Raw genomic sequence first — 17659 nt, forward strand, 5'->3', positions numbered from 1 at the left:
CACAGGTCTAACTATTGCTTTTAAGGGGTTGTTAGGAAGGTCTTAAAAAACAAATGTCTGGATCATAGAGACCTGGATCACAGTGACAAGTCTATACTCCTTGGCACGCTAGCAAACATATACTGAGGTGACTTGTTAAAAGCATTAGACAATGTACCTTCAAATACAAACTGGACACCAGGGGCTCCCTGTATAAGAAACCTACTGTGACATATCACCATACTCCTCCTTCTAGTGGTCAAACAAACCACTAATGTGGGGCGACCTCCCAGTCCTGTCTTGGGGATGAAGCTACCATAATTGGTGCCATGCAATTTAACAAGCACTTTATACGTAACAACGCTGCATAAGAAGTAGGGTCCATTTTAAAATGCATTATTTAGAAGTGATCAGGTTATCTTGTTTATTGCATCAGGAATCCTAGAAAGTGACAGAATTTATGCGAAATTCACAACATGTCAAACATACCCCTCCCTCCCCCAAACTTTCTCTGCTATGGACAACATACTTTAATCAAGAGGTTGGGACTCCATTTCATTGTCAAGGACTCGTTCCTTCCAAACATTGGTTCGTTCTACTGAATATACACCATGAACTGTAGTAACACAGTGTAAAACACAGGCTATTTATATGCGTAGGATCATCTTTTCCCCTTCAAGATACTCAGACTGAATAACAACAATGACCTTAAAAGGTTCAGCTGGTGAAGAAGACACTTCAGCCTTTCGAAACCTGGCAGGATGAGAGTAGGTAGTAGCAAATTTTTTGACCCACTGAAACGCTGCACTGCAAATCAATGTTGCGGTGCATGCAACAAAACAGTCTAGAAATTGGAAAGAGTCGGCCAGACTTGCCATATAAAGTTGCTGTAAATATGTATGGGGAATTAATGGTTCTTGTAGATCTACAGTGAAATCACTTCCTCTGCACTTACACACAGCCCCACACCAGGCCCAGCACAAGCAGCAAACTAGCTCACCAACAGCAGCCGGGTATTTTCACAAAGTGCCTAGCCTTGCTTCCCACTGGGCTTGGCACTCTCACACAACACACACTTATCTGGGGGGACTCAGATTCAACAGCTGATGCTCACATGGTCTCTGCTCTCCCTGCAGACCTCCGCACTGTACCCCATAACACCACTTCCTGTCTACGGGACTCAAGGGAGACAGATTATTTTTCATGGAGCTCTGACTGCAAGTTTTTTTTTTCTGAACACTCCCAGTCACATTTGCAAACAATGTCCAGGCCCAGTGCCTGCAGAGAAATGTGCGCTGGCCATTAACAACTCAAGAACTTCACAGTGATCCTCTGCTTGTGACAACTGAGCTGATGCATGAAGCCATCTTCATAGGAGGCACATTACGGTCCTGGCCATAAACTGACAGAGCTGCGAAAGAGGAAGCAGCTGCTGAAAGGTGAACACCCTTTGTTGGTTGGGGGAAGGCTTTGTCAGTAACAGGATTTGGAATGGACCCCAGGAAGAGCTAGGCCTGTAGGGATTGGTGACATTTATGGTGAATCTCCCGCTGTAGCGCATGGAAATTACAGCTTCAGTGTGTGATAGGCATTGCTGCCTGAACTGTTGAGCAGCCAATCATCAAGGTATGAGACACTATGACTTCTGCCACTTCTTAGATGAGCTGCCACCACCAGGTACGTTGTGAAAACCCTCAGGGCGCTGGTAACTCCAGAAGACAGAATTAGTAGTGTCCACTTACCACAAAGCGATGGTAGAGTGCCGATGTTAAAGTAGGCACCTTGAGGTATACCGCTGTCATGTAATCACCATGTTGGAGCACAGGAATGATGTCCTGCAGGGATGCCACATAAGAATGTTCTGATAGGATGTATTCACCGAGTGTCCAGACGTCCATGATTTGCCTGAGGAAGCCGTCCATCTTGGGAATGAGCAGGTAAAGAGATTAGAAACTCTTGCTCCAGTGGTGAGTTGCCAATTTCTGTGTTTCCCCCTTGTGGAGGAGTGACAGGTTCCTCTCCCTGCAGAAGACAAAGATGTTCTCTTCTAAGGGTATACATGTGAGATGTGATGAAGGGGAGGCTGTGTGGACTTCTATTAAATAACCTTGCTGATCTACCAATGAATCCCATTGACTTGAAATAATGTCCTCCCAGGAGAGGAAATCAACAGGTTGCGTGTGATTGTGAGGGCAGGGGGAGCAGAGGATTGAGATGGGGCAAGTCAGTGTTAAGTTATCCTTTTTAGAGAGCCGCCTCCACCATACCCTTGTTGTTATTGCCCCAGTATATGCACCTGGTATAACCACTTCCTTCATGCTGCTGGAAGAACTGTTGCCTTTGAATGGAGCGTGGCTGATTGAGGGAAGTCACCTTAGTTCCTCCTCCTCTTGGCTGTTTTCTCTGTAAGGCTCCCCTGGCAGCTGGAGTTTGGAGGGCACACATGGGTTTTGCAATGTTGGTGTCCTTCTTGATTCTCTTCAGCATCTTGGTCAACTTGTGGCCAAAATATGTGTTCCACACTGAATTGGAGGTTAAGGAGATACTGTAGTACCCAGAGATGCAGAACCAGGAATGGTGACTCCGAAGAATGTTCGTATTAAAGCCCCAAAAGGCATTGTCTGTGGCATTGAGAGCTCAAAAGATGTTTGAGTTGGAGATTGTTTTGCCATTGGACACAATCTATTCCACCCTCCTTCTCAATACCTCAGGGAGAGGTTTGGCAGCTCCTCCATTTCTTCCTATTGGGGCTTGTCATAGCAGGAGAGAAGCCAAACAGAGTGGCTACATGCCAGAGGAAAACTGACCATATAGACCCCCTCTTATCCACTGTGCACCAGCTCACTGCTCTCTATTAGGTAGCGGAGTATTGTCTGTGGCCTGAGCAGAGGTCCTTTTTCGGGAGGGAAGGATGACCAGGAAACAGGGGAAGACCATGGCTGCTAATGTAGACAGGTCCATTTGGGGAGAGTTGTACTCCACTCTGTGTGATAATATACTTGTCTTCATGAGCTCTTTAAATGTCTCCTGTGCAGTTTTAAGCATGTCTTTAAGCACTGACAAGAATGCTCCTTTTGCTTAGACTTAAAGAGCATCTGTAGGAAGCTGGCTCTCTATATACTATGTGTAGGAAAGTACCATCTTGCCTGGCATGTTACCCCCATTTTCACTGTATGTATGTTTGTTTTTGCTCATGTGTCACTGGGATCCTGCCAGGCAGGACCTCAGTGCTCATAATGTATGCCCTATATGTGTTCCCTGTGTGGTGGAGAACTGTATCACTGAGGCTCTGCTAACCAGAACCTCAGTGTTTATGCTCTCTCTGCTTCTCACAATTGTCACTGCAAGCTAGTTACCTTCTTCACCAATTCTCATTGGTACACTGGAACACCCTTATAATTCCCTTGCATGTGGTACCTAGGTACCCAGGGTATTGGGGTTCCAGGAGATCCCTATGGGCTGCAGCATTTCTTTTGCCACCCATAGGGAGCTCAGACAATTCTTACACAGGACTGCCACTGCAGCCTGAGTGAAATAACGTCCACGTTATTTTGCAGCCATTTTTCACTGCACATAAGTAACTTATAAGTCAGCTATATGTCTAACCCTCACTTGGTGAAGGTTAGGTGCCAAGTTACTTAGTGTGTGGGCAACCTGGCACTAGCCAAGTTGCCCCCACATTGTTCAGGGCAAATTCCCTAGACTTTGTGAGTGTGGGGACACCATTACACACGTGCACTACACATAGGTCACTACCTATGTGTAGCGTCACAATGGTAACTCCAAACATGGCCATGTAACATGTCTAGGATCATGGAATTGTCACCCCAATACCATTCTGGTATTGGGGGGACAATTTCATGCATCCCCGGGTCTTTAGCACAGAACCCTGGTACTGGCAAACTGCCTTTCCGGGGTCTCCACTGCAGCTGCCAACCCCTCAGACAGGTTTCTGCCCACCCCCCCCCCGGGTCTAGGCAGCCCAGTCCCAGGAAGGCACAACAAAGGATTTCCTCTGAGAGGGGGTGTTACAACCGCCCCCTTTGGAAATAGGTGTGAAAGGCTGGGGAGGAGTAGGCTCCCCCAGCCTCTGTGCCCATCAAAGCATTTCCAGAGGGTGCCCATCTCTGCATAAGCCAGTCTACACCGGTTCAGGGATCCCTCCAGCCCTGCTCTGGCACAAAACTGGACAAAGGAAAGGGGAGTGACCACTCCCCTGACCTGCACCACCCAGGGGAGGTGCCCAGAGCTCCTCCAGTGTGTCCCAGGCCTCTGCCATCTTGGATTCAGAGGTGTTGGGGCACAATGGACAGCTCTGAGTGGCCAGTGCCAACAGGTGACGTCAGAGACCCCTCCTGATAGGTGCTTACCTCTTTCAGTAGCCAAGCCTCCTTTCTTAGTAGCCCAACCTCCTTTTCTGGCTATTTAGGGTCTCTCCTCTGGGCTATTCCTCAGATAACAAATGCAAGAGCTCACCAGAGTTCCTCTGCACTTCCCTCTTCGACTTCTGCCAAGGATCGACAGCGGACTGCTCCAGGATGCCTGCAAACCCGCAACAAAGTAGCAAGACGACTACCAGCAACATTGTAGAGCCTCACCCCGCCGGCATTCTCGACTGTTTCCTGGTGGTGCATGCTCTGAGGGCTGTCTGCCTTCACCCTGCACTGGAAGCCAAGAAGAAATCTCCAGTGGGTCGAAGGAATCTTCCCCCTGCCAACGCAGGCACCCAACTTCCGCATTACCGGTCCTCTGGGTCCCCTCTTATCCTGACTAGCGTGATCCCTGGAACACAGGAGCTGGGTCCAAGTGTCTCCCACAGTCCAGTGGCCCTTCTGTCCAAAGTTGGTGGAGGTCCTTGACTCCCCACGCCAGACAGCAAACCTGTGTACTCCGTGATTTGAAGCTGCTCCGGCTTCTGTGCACTTCTCCAAGGATTCCTTTGTGCACAGCCTAGCCTGGGTCCCCAGCACTCCGTTCTGCATTGCCCAACTCACTGAGTTGGACTCCGACATTGTGGGACCCTCCTTTGTGACTCTGAGTCGACCACTGTCCTCAGATCTTCCAAGTGCCTGTTCCGGTACTTCTGCGGGTGCTGCCTGCTTCTGTGGGGACTCTGAGTTCCTGAGTGCCCCCTCTGTCTCCTCCTCCAAGGGGAAACATCCTGGTCCTTCCTGGTCCCCAGCAGCACCCAAAATCCACAACCAAGATCCTTGCAGCTAGCAAGGCTTGTTTGCGGTATTTCTGCCTGGAAACACTTCTGCAGCCTCCAGCACGCCATGGGACATCTTCAGTCCAAAGGAGAAGTTCCTAGCCCTTTTCGTTGTTGCAAAATCTTCGGCTTCTTACACCCGGAACCAGCCCTTTTGCACCTTCATCCGGGGTTTAGTGGGCTCCTGCCCCCCCCCCTTGACACTTCCGTGACTCTTGGACTTGGTCCCCTTCCTTTACAGGTCCAGGAATCCATCTTCAATGTTTTGCTGGTGCTTGTGGTTCTTGCAGAATCCCCTATCACGACCATTGTGTCTTTCTGGGGTATTAGGTTAACTTTACTCCTACTTTTCAGGGTCTATTTTGGACACCCTTACTGTTTTCTTACAGTCCCAGCGACCCTCTACAACTTCCCATAGGCCTGGGGTCCATTCGTGATTCGCATTTCACTTTTGGATTATATGGTTTGTGTTGCCCCTAGGCCTATGTCTACCTATTGCATCCTATTGTGATTCTACATTGTTGGCACTACTTTTCTTACTGTTACTTACCTGTTTTGGGTTGGTGTACATATAATTTGTGTATATTACTTACCTCCTCAGTGAGGGTATCCCCTGAGATACTTTTGCCATATTGTCACTAAAATAAAGTACCTTTATTTTTAGTAACCCTGAGTATTGTGTTTTCTTATGATATTGTGCTATATGATATAAGTGGGTGGTATAGTAGGAGCTTTGCATGTCTCCTAGTTCAGGCTAAGCTGCTTTGCCATAGCTACCTCTATCAGCCTAAGCTGCTAGAAACACCTCTATTCTACTAATAAGGGATAACTGGACCTGGCACAGGGTGCAAGTACCACAAGGTTCCCACTATAAGCCAGGCCAGCCTCCTACACTATGTCAAAAAGAGATATAGTGTGCACAGAGTCCAGGGGTTTCCTAGAAACTTAACAGAGGCTGAAGTTGAGAATACTAATGCTCTCTTTTGTGGTAGTGTGATCAAGCAGTTATGCTTATCAGAGGGTAGTGTAAAGCATTTGTTGTACACACACAGACAATAGAAGAAGCACACACTCAAAGACGTAACTCCAGACCAATGGTTTCGAAGAGCTAAAATATTTTTTCTTTACTTTTAGAAACACAAGATTCAAGTTGCAGGTAAATACCTTAAAAGTTTCGTATTTCACACAAGTATCAAGCGTACTTTGTTTGAAATAGGGAAGTAATACAGTTTTTGAATTATTGGCAATAATTAGATTTAAAAATGGACAGTACAATTTTCAGAAATAGTTCCTGGGGGAAGAAATGTTAGGTTGTTTTACAGGTAAGTATAACACTTACAGTTTCAGTCTCAGTCTCCTGGTTTTAGGAGTCCACTGGTTGGGGTTCAAGTTAACCCCAAAACACCCACAACCAGCAACACGGGGCCGGTCGGGTGCAGAGGTCAAAGTTGAGCAAATTTAACATGGGCTGCTGTGGAGACAAGGGGATCCTCTGAATCAGGCCTGCCTGCATGTAGGTATCCACAGCTCAGAGGGCAGGCCAGGGGGGATTAGAAGAGCACTGAAGGAGCCACAAGTAGGCACCAAACTCACACCCTCAACGGCACAGGGGCGGCCAGGTGCAGGGTGCAAACAGAACATCAGGTTTTCAATATAGGTCTATGAGGGGACCCCAAGGGTCACTCAGAGGCTGCAGGCGAGGTCCAGGGGGGTGTCTCGGGCACACCACTGGTCAGACAGGGAGGAGGGCCACCTGTTGAACGTAAAGGCATGGGGGGTTGGGTTTTCCAAGGCCTGGGGGCTGTGGGTGCAGTGTGTCTTTAGGTGTCGGATATCATAGTCCGGAGCTTTTGCGTCAGGGGAGGTCCTCGGGATTCCCACTGCAGGCAGCATTGTGGACATGGTGGAGAGGTCAACCTTGGGTGGGCACTTGCTCGCAATCGCCTGGGGACCTCTCTTACTGGGTGGACCACCTGGACACGGGCCGTGGGCGTTGGGTGCACAGGGGTCAAGACTCACGCATCCGGAGTGAGGTGGGAGTCCTTGGTTGTAGGTGTTCTTAGACAGAGCCGCTGTCATCTGGAGTTCTTGGTCCTTTTGGGTGCAGGGCAGTCCTCTGGAGTTGGGCAGAGGTCGCTGGTCCCTCTGGACACGGCGCTGGTCTTTTGCAGGTTCTTTGAAGCAGGAGACAAGCCGGTAGGGCTGGGGGCAAAGCAGTTGTAGTCTTCCTTCTCTGCTGGGAGTTTCAGCTTAGCAGTCTTTCTTCTTCTAGTTAGGTTGCCAGGAATCTGGTGAGCTGAGTTCAGGGAAGCCCTTAAATACAGATACAGGAGTCTGAGGGCAGTAGCCAATGGCTACTGTCCCCGAGGTTGGCTACAGCCTCCTTGTGTTCACTCCCTTTGGGGAGGGGGGCACATTCCTATCCCCATTGGTCCCTGTCCTCCAAACTAAGATGGAGTATTCTGCAGGGAGGGGGGTCAGTCCAGCTCTGGACACCTTAGGGGTGGTCCCAGCTGAAGTGGTCACTCTTCCTTGTTTTTCTTAAGTTTCCTGCTTAACTCAATGCCAAAAGTGGGCGCTTTTCCAGGGGAGGGCATCTCTACTAGCTGGAGTGCCCTGGTGCACTGTAACATGAGGCCTGAGTCTTTGAGGCTCACCGCCAAGTGTTACATATACTGCAAGGGGGAGGTGTGAAGCACCTCCACCCAGAGCAGGCTTTGTTTCTGGCCTCAGAGAGCACAAAGGCCCTCACCCCATGGGGTCAGAAACTCACCTGCTAGTGGCAGGCCTGCACAGACCAGTCAGTCCTACACTAGAGGATTGGGTAAAATACAGTGGGCATCTCTAGGATGCCCTCTGTGTGCATTTTCTAATAAATCCCACACTGGCATCAGTGGAGGTTTATTGTGCTGAGACGTTTGATACCAGACTTCCCAGCATTCAGTGGAGCCATGATGAAACTGTGGAGTTCGCAATGACAAACTCCCAGTCCATATGCTTAATATGGCCACCCTGCAATTACAATGTCTAAGAATGGACTTAAGACACTGTAGGTGCATATTGCTCATGCAGCTATGCCCTCACCTGTGGTATAGTGCATCTTGCCTTAGGGCTGTAAGGCCTGCTAGAGGGGTGACTTACCTATGCCACAGGCAGTGTTTCGTGGGCATGGCACCCTAAGGGGGATGCCATGTCGACTTTGCCTTTTTCTCCCCACCAACACACACAGTCTGCAATGGCAGTGTGCATGTGTTAGGTGAGGGGTCCCTTAGGGTGGCACAACACATGCTGCAGCCCATAGGGACCCTCTCTGGTCACAGGGCCCTTGGTACCACTGTTATCTTTTATAAAGGACTTATCAGTATGCTAGAGGTGTGCCAATTTTGGAAACAATGGTACATTTACAGGGAAAGAACACTGGTGCTGGGGTCTGGTTAGCAGGATCCCAGCACACTTTCAGTCAAGTCAGCATCAATATCAGGCACAAAAGTGTGTGTGTGTGTGTGTGGGGGGGGGGGGGGGGGTTAACTGCAGCAGGTGCCAGTTCCCCCCCCCCCCCCCCCCCACACTCCCCCTACAGCCCACAGGCCAGGAGACTCAGCCAAACCTAGGAAAGTCTTCCTAGTATGTCAGGCGAGGAAGAGTAGGAAAACAGGATGTTGGTTGCAGGGCCTACTCTGCTTTACATCCTCATGTCTAGGTCATTCCCTCTGGGGAATGCCCCTACCTCAACAGTGACAGGACCCAGTCTGAATTGCTTCTTGTCTGTATCTTTAGTGCCTTCACCTCACCTTTTTTATCTTGGGGCTACAGCTATCCACCCCTGCTAATCCTATCTTAACCAGGGTCACCCCCAGCTTACCCAAATAGGTTACCCACAGCTGGAGTAACCCCACCATGACCAACAGGGGCAGGGGGCCTATCTTGCTTGCATGGGGTCAGACCACCATGCCAAGGGCAGTGCAGCCATAAAGGCTAACACCCAGCAGAGGCGACAACAGCTGTCAGTGCCAGAACCACACTCTTAGCTCTTCATCAACAAAGGAAGGGGCTGGGTTATAGGCTTCTTTTGGGTTTAGGATGCCTGTCTGCTGTGGTAGTGTGTGGGGGGGGGGGGTTGCTGCATCTTGTACTAAACATCCTCCTTCCAACTCTTTCTTTTGTTAGCCGAGGAGCCACCCGCTCATGCTTAACAGTTGCATGACTAGTCAGGACTTCTTGTGCTATGGGTTGTACTTTACCAGTGCCACTGTTGGAGTTCTCCCCTACTGGAGAAGAATCTCATTGGCTTACTAGAACCTTGGCTATACGTTGTCCACCTTTCCTGCACTGTTTTCTCTTCTGGGGCTTACCTTTGGACATTGCAGGGACAGTACCTCCAGAATCCTTGGAGGAGGTCTGGTAGTGAAACAGCTCCTCTTTTGGGCTCTGACTAACCTATGGATAGTCATTTCCAAGGAAACAATCAAAGGGGGAGGTATGTACTGATTACCACACTTCTCCAGCTAAAGGGCCCACCCACTTCTAGGGGCACTAAAGCCGCATGCCTATTAGTGACCCTTTCTGGGCAACCCTTACTCTAGCAGTCTCACCCGGGATGTACTGGGTTGAGAACACCAGCAGGTCATGCACAATACTGTGACTGGCACAAGTGTCTCTCAGGGCAGTGGCTGGGATTCCTTTCACCAGTAGGTGGTAGAAGTGTCTACTTCTCTCTGGAATCTCTAACTCCACTGTAGGGTCCATTTTCCATTTGAAGGCTATGAGGACCTCCTCATCTGAGGAGTCATCCCCAATGGCTACACTGGTCACCCCAGGGGTTTTGCTAGGGGGTTTGTTTCTGGGACAGGAAGTGTCATTGGTGTGGTGCCCTGTCTGTCTACAGTTGCGGCACCATGCCTTAGTAGCATCCCAGTTTTTACCTTGGTACCCAGATTTGTTTTGGGATGCTTCTCGGGCCCACCCACCTGGACAGGGTTTTGGGGGCCTACTGAGGAATCTTTTTCTTTATTTCTAGGAGTGTCGCCCACTTTCTCCTGGGGAGGCTTTGTAACCCCTTTCTTTTGGTCACCCCAAGTAGAAGTCTTGATTACATTAGTCTTGACCCAGTGGTCTGCCGTCTTTCCCAATTCTTGGGGAGAAATTGGACCTAGATCTACCAGATATTGATTCAACTTTTTATTGAAGCAGTTACTTTAAATGTGTTCTTTCATAAACAAGTTATGAAGCCCATCATAGTCATGCACTTCATTTCCAGATACCCAACCATCCAGTGTTTTCACTGAGTAGTCTACAAAATCACCCCAGGTCTGGGTCAAGGTTTTGTGAGCCCCCCAAACCTAATTCTATACTCCTCATTGGTGAACAGAAAGCCTTCAATCAGGGTAGCCTTCATGTGGTCATTAGATTCTGTACCTGCACCACTGAGTGAGAGGAGCCTATCCCTATACTTACCAGTGAACCATTCCCAAAGGAGAGCTCCCCAATGAGATTACTTTAATCTTCTGGTTCCACAGGCCCTTTCAAAGGCTGTGAACCACTTGGTGATATCATCACCATCCTCATATTTGGGGACAATCGCTTTGGGGGCTTTATGGTTTCCAAATACTCACTGCCCCTAGTTTATATGCTGCTGCCACCATTAGTGGGTGCAAAACCCATTTCTGATCTCTCCCTTTCTATAGCCAAGAGTTGTTTCTCCAAGGCTAATCTTTTGGCCATCCTTGCTAAAAGGATGTCCTCTTCATCGATGCTGCCCTCAATGTTCACAGAGGAGCTGGACTCCCCTGTGGAAGATCCTGATCCTGTGAGTACTGTCTTTGGAGACAGGGCTCTTGGAACCCTGGTCTCCCTAGTTAGGTTAGGAGGGGGGGGGGAGGTCATCCTGATCCCTAATTTCTTCCACATCTGAGGGGAGGTTTTCCTCCTCAGCAGGGTGGTCCCTTGTATACTCTGCCAAGAGCTCCTGGAGCTTGACCTTGGAGGGTTGGAACTTGTTTTGATTTTCTTGAGGCTGCAGAGATTCCTTAACTCTCTCATCCCAAGATGGAGGTAAGGGATGAGGTTGAGTTCCATCACCATGTCATCTGAGCTACTCATTTTGTTTCTAAAGTTGGGGATTACTTTTAGAACTAAAACTACTTCTAGTTACTAAATCCCCAACTCACAATAACTTTTAAATTTAAAAAGAAATGCTAAAGAGACTTAACCAAGGCCCTAGCAGGACTTTTAAAAGTTTGGAAAAAATAGCAAATTTCAAAAATCAGTTTTCTAAAGGAAATTTTGTAATTTAGTTGTGCGATCAGGTACTGGTCCAGGGGTTTCCCAGAGGCTAAACAGAGGTGAAAGTAGATAATACTAATGCTCTCTTTTGTAGTAGTATGGTCGAGCAGTTAGGCTTATCAGAGGGTAGTGCAAAGTATTTGTTGTACACACAGAAAATAGAAGAAGCACACACTCAATGACTTAACTCCAGACCAATGGTTGTTATATAGCAAAAATATATTTTCTTAATTTATTTTTAGAACCACAAGATTCAAGTTGTAGATAAGTTCCTTAAAACTTTCGTACTTCGCAGAGATCAACAGTACTTTGTTTGAAATAGTAAGAGATACTGTACACGAAGTCCAAGGGTTCCCCTTAGAGGTAAGATAGTGGCAAAATTAGATAATTCTAATGATCTATTTTGTGGTAATGTGGTCGAGCAGTAGGCTTATTAGAGGGTAGTGTTAAGCATTTGTTGTACACACACAGGCAATAAATGAGGAACACACACTCAAAGACATAACTCCAGGCCAATCGTTTTTATATAGAAAAATGTATTTTCTTATTTTTTTTTAGAACCACAAGTTCAAGGTTTGAAGTAAATACATAAAATGCAAGGTACTCCACACAGGTAAGTTAGGAACTTTGAATTAGAGCAGCAACATATACAGTTTTGGTTAAAATGGATATAAGCTATTTTAAAAGTGGACACTGAAAAAATCAACAGTTACTGGGGGAGGTAAGTAATGGTTAGTTTGACAGGTAAGTAAGACACTTACAAGTCTAAGTTCCTGGGCATAGGCAGCCCACCGTTGGGGGTTCAAGGCAACCCCAAAGATACCACACCAGTAGCTCAGGGCCGGTCAGGTGTAGAGGCCAAAGAGGGGCCCAAAACACATAGGCACCTATGGAGAACAGGGGTGCTGCTCCGGTTCCAGTCTGCCAACAGGTAAGTACCTGCGTCTTCCGAGGGCAGACCAGGGGGGTTTTGTAGAGCACTGGGGGTGGGGTGGGGGGGGCGGGGGGACAGAAGTAGGTACACAAAACACACCCTCAAGTGGCACAGGGGCGGCCGGGTGCAGTGTGCAAAGCAGGCGGGTTGGTAATAGAATTCAATGGAGGGACCCAGGGGTCACTCTAGTGGTGCAGACAGGGCACAGGGGGGATTCTCGGGCCAGGCACTGACTGGGCTAAGTAGAGGGTTGCCTGGGGGTCACTCCTGCACTGGAGTTCAGTTCCTTCCGGTCCTGGTGGCTGCAGGTGCAGTGCTTGGTCCAGGCATCTGGTTCCTTGTTACAGGCAGTCGGGTCAGGGGGAGCCTCTGGATTCTCTCTGCATGCGTCACTGTGGGGGTCCAGGGGGGTCGTCTCTGGTTACCCACGAGGTCGCAGTCACCTGGGAGTCCTCCCTGTAGTGTTGGTTCTTTGGAGCTTGAGCCGGGGGTGTCGGGTGCAGAGGGTGAAGTCTCACGCTTCCGGCGGGAAGAGTGAGGTCTTTAGAAGTTGCAAGAAAGTTGCAACGTTGTTGCTGTTTTTGAACAGAGCCGCTGTTCACTGAAGTTTCTTGGTCCTATGGTTCAGGGCAGTCCTTTGAGGCTTCAGGGGTCGCTGGTCCCTGTCGGATGAGTCGTTGTTGCAGTTTTCTTTGAGTCAGGCCGGTAGGGCTGGGGCCAAAGCAGTTGTCTCCGTCGTCTCTGCAGGGCTTTCAGGTCATCAGTCCTTTTTGTTTCAGGTTGCAGGAATCTGATTTCCTGGGTTCTGTGGTGCCCCTAAATACTGAATTTAGGGGTGTGTTTAGGTCAGGAGGGCAGTAGCCAATGGCTACTGTCCTGGAGGGTGGCTACACCCTCTTTGTGCCTCCTCCCTGAGGGGAGGGAGGCACATCCCTAATCCTATTGGGGGAATCCTCCAATCTCAATATGGAGGATTTCTAAAGGCAGGGGTCACCTCAGCTCAGGAAACCTTAGGGGCTGTCCTGACTGGTGGGTGACTCCTCCTTGTTTTTCTAATTATCTCCTCCAGCCTTGCCGCCAAAAGTGGGGGCAGTGGCCGGAGGGGCTAGCATCTCCACTAGCTAGGATGCCCTGGGGTGCTGTAACAAAAGGCATGAGCCTTTGAGACTCACCGCCAGGTGTTACAGTTCATGCAGGGGGAGGTGAGAAGCACCTCCACCCAGTACAGGCTTTGTTCCTGGCCACAGAGTGACAAAGGCACTCTCTCCATGTGGCCAGAAACTCATCTGGTTGTGGCAGGCTGGCAGAAACTGGTCAGCCTAGCACTAGTAGTTGGACTGGTATTCAGGGGGCATCTCTAAGATGCCCTCTGGGTGCATTTTACAATCAATTCCACATTGGCATCAGTGTGCATTTATTTTGCTGAGACGTTTGATACCAAACTTCCCAGATTTCAGTGTAGCCATTAAGGAATTGTGGAGTTCGTCTTTGACAAACTCCCAGACCATATACTCTTTTGGCTACCCTGCACTTACAATGTCTAAGGTTTTGCTTAGACACTGTAGGGGCATAGTGCTCATGCACATATGTCCTCACGTGTGGTATAGTGCACCCTGCCTTATGGCTGTAAGGCCTGCTAGAGGGGTGACCTACCTATGCCACAGGCAGTGTGAGGTTGGAATGGCTTTCTGAGGGGAGTGCCATGTCGACAGTCATTTTCTCCCCACCAGCACACACAAGCTGTGAGGCAGTGAGCATGTGCTGAGTGAGGGTTCCCCAGGGTGGCATAATACGTGCTACAGCCCATAGAGACCTTTCCTGGCATCAGGGCCCTTGGTACCAGGGGTACCAGTCACAAGGGACTTATCTGAGTGCCAGGGCTGTGCCAATTCTGGGAACAAAGGTACAGTTTAGGGAAAGAACACTGGTGCTGGGGCCTGGTTAGTAGGGTCCCAGCACACTTTCAATCATAACTGGTGTCAGCAAAAGGCAAAAAGTCAGGTGGTAACCATGCCAAGGAGACATTTCCTTACCAACAAGCCCCCCCAATGAAAGAGGATGAGACTAACCTTTCCGAAGAGAGTCTTCATTTTTTAAGTGGAAGAACCTGGAAAGGCCATCAGCATTGGCAGTCCTAGGTCTGTGTTGCACTACAAGGTCCATTCCCTGTAGGGAACCACCTCAACATTTTAGGGTTTTCTCCTTTCATTTGCATTCGTCATCTGAGAGGTCTGTGGTCAGTTTGAACTCTGAAGTGAGTACCAAAAAGGTATGGTCTCAACTTCTTCAGGGACCAGACCACAGCAACGGCCTCCCTCTCAATGGCACTCCAAAGCTGATCCCTGGGGAGTAACCTCCTGCTAATAAAAGCAACAGGCTGGTCAAGGCTATCATCATTTGTTTGGGACAGGACTGCTCCTATCCCATCCTCAGAGGCATCTGTCTGCACAATGAACTGCTTAGAGTAATCTGGAGCTTTCAAAACTGGTGCTGTACACATAGCTTGCTTCAGTGTGTCAAAGGCCTTTTGACAGTCCATGGTCCAGTTCACTTTCTTGGGCATTTTCTTGGAGGTCAGTTCTGTAAGGGGTGTCACTATTGATCCATATCCCTTCACAAACCTCCTATAGTACCCAGTCAAGCCAAGGAATGCCCTCTCCGTGGGTAACCATGCCAAGGAGGCATTTCCTTACATGGACACTACAATTTTCTGAAACAGTTCCTGGGGGAAGAAATGCTAGGTCATTTTACAGGTAAGTAAAACACTTAAAGCTTCAGTCTCCGGGTTTAAGGAAGTTTACCGGTTGGGGTTCAAGTTAACCCCAAACACCCACCACCAGCAACATGGGGCCGGTCGGGTGCAGAGGTCAAAGTTGAGCAAATTTAACGTGGTTGCTATGGAGACAAGTGGTACTCTGAATCAGGCCTGCCTGCATTTAAGTACCCACGGCTCGGAGGGCAGACCAGGGGGGATTATAAGAGTACTGAAGGGGCCACTAGTAGGCACCAAACAAACACCCTCGGCGGCACAGGGGCAGCCGGGTGCAGGGTGCAAACAGGACGTCGGGTTTTTAATGCTTGTCTATGAGGAGACCCCGAGGGTCACTCAGAGGCTCCAGGCGAGGTCCAGGGTGTGTCTCCGGCACACCACCAGTCAGACAGGGGGAAGGGCCGCCTGCTAAATGTAGAGGCACCGAGGGTTGGGTTCTCCAAGGCCTGGGGGCTGCAGGTGTAGTGTCTCTTTAGGTGTCGAATATCTTCGTCCGGAGCTTCGCTGTCGGGGGGTCCCTGGGATTCGCTCTGCAGGTGTCGTCGTGGAGGGGTGGAGAGTTCAACCTAGGGTGGGCACTTGCTTGCAATCGCCTGGGGACCGTCTCTTGCTGGGTGGACCACCTGGACACGGGCCTTGGGAGTCGGGTGCACAGGGGTCAATACTCGCATCCGGAGTGAGGTGGGAATCCTTGGTTGTAGGTATTCTTAGACAGAGCTGCTGTCTTCCGGAGTTCTTGGTCCTTTTGGATACAGGGCAGTCTTCTGGAGTTGGGTAGAGGTCGCTGCTCCCGCTGGACTCGTCACTGGTCTTTTGCAGGTTCTTTGAAACAGGAGACAGGCCGGTAAGGCTGGGGGCAAAGCAGTTGTCGTTTTTCTTCTTCTCTGTTGAGGGTTTCAGCTTAACAGTCCTTCTTGCTGAGCTGGGTTCAGGGAAGCCCTTAAATACAACATTTAGGGGTGTTACATAGGTCAGAGGGCAGTAGCCAATGGCTACTGTCCCCTAGGGTGGCTACATCCTCCTTGTGTCCACTCCCTTTGGGGAGGGGGGCACATTCCTATCCCCCTGGCCCCTGTCCTCCAAACCAGGATGGAGGATTCTGCAGGGAGGGGGTCACTTCAGCTCTGGACACTTTAGGGGTGGTCCCACCAGAAGTGGTCACTCCTCCTTGTTTTTCTTAAGTTTCCCACTGAACTGGATGCCAAAAGTGGGGGCTTGTCTAGGGGACGGGCATCTCCACTAGCTGGAGTTCCCTGGGGAACTGTAACACGATGCCTGAGCCTTTGAGGATCACCGCCAGATGTTACAGATCCTGCGGGGGGTGTAGCACCTCCACCCAGAGCAGACTGTTTCTGGCCTGAGAGAGCACAAAGGCCCTCACCCCATGGGGTCAGAAACTCATCTGCTAGTGGCAGGCTGGCACAGACCAATCAGTCCTACACTAGAGGATTAGGTAAAATACAGGGGGCATCTCTAGGATGCCCTCTGTGTGCATTTTTTAATAAATTCCACACTGGCATTAATGGGGGTTTATTATGCTGAGAAGTTTGATCCCAAACATCCCAGTATTCAGTGAAGTCATTATAGAACTGTGGAGTTCGTAATGACAAACTCTCAGACCATATACTTAAATGGCTACCCTGCACTTACAATGTCTAAGAATGGACTTAGATACTGTAGAGGCATATTGCTCATGCAGCTATGCCCTCACCTGTAGTATAGTGCACCCTGCCGTAGAGCTGTAAGGCCTGCTAGAGGGGTGACTTACCTATGCCGCAAGCAGTATTTTGGGAGCATGGCACCCTGAAGGGGATGCCATGTCGACTTTGCCTTTTTCTCCACACCAACACACAAAATCAGCAATGGGAGTGTGCATGTGTTAGGTGAGGAGTCCCTTAGGGTTGCACAAAACATGTTGCAGCCAGTAAGGACCCTCCCTGGTCACAGGGCCCTAGGTACCACTGGTATCTTTTACAAGGGACTTATCTGTGTGCCAGAGGTGTGCCAATTGTGAAAACAATGGTACAGTTTTAGGGAAAGAAAACTGGTGCTGGGGCCTGGTTAGCAGGATCTCAGCACACTGTCAAGTCAGCATCAATATCAGGCAAACAGTGTGGGGAGGGGGGAGGGGGGTGGGGGGGGTAACTGCAACAAGTGCCAGCTTCCTGCAGCTGTTTAAGAGGACGGTCCCTTCCTTATGAAGGGTGTGAATGTCCATGCTGTGGAAGGTGACTGCCCATTGGATGTCTTCATGATATGCTGTGGTACTATCTGGTTGGAGAGGGAAGGAAAGTTTAAAGAGTATGCCCTGACGGCACAGTGATTGAAGTCTGGGTCACCCAATCATTCAACATCTTCATCATTTGAAGGGTCATCTGTAAGCCCAGAGTCAAACAGCATGTCATAGGGATCAGCGAGACGAAGCAGCAGTTCAGACTGAAAAACAGTGTGGAGAAGCCACAGGGACTCTGGCGGAGGTACTGAA

The 17659-nt window shown here is 49.4% G+C and overlaps 1 protein-coding gene across 2 annotated transcripts in view; it reads right to left on the bottom strand.

Moving 5' to 3' along the window:
• Positions 1 to 17659, bottom strand: part of GTSF1 (gametocyte specific factor 1) — a 795979-nt gene that overhangs the window by 478316 nt on the left and 300004 nt on the right. The window lies entirely within an intron of this gene.

The sequence above is a fragment of the Pleurodeles waltl genome, chromosome 4_2 (assembly GCF_031143425.1).
Source record: "Pleurodeles waltl isolate 20211129_DDA chromosome 4_2, aPleWal1.hap1.20221129, whole genome shotgun sequence".
Lineage (NCBI taxonomy): Eukaryota > Metazoa > Chordata > Amphibia > Caudata > Salamandridae > Pleurodeles > Pleurodeles waltl.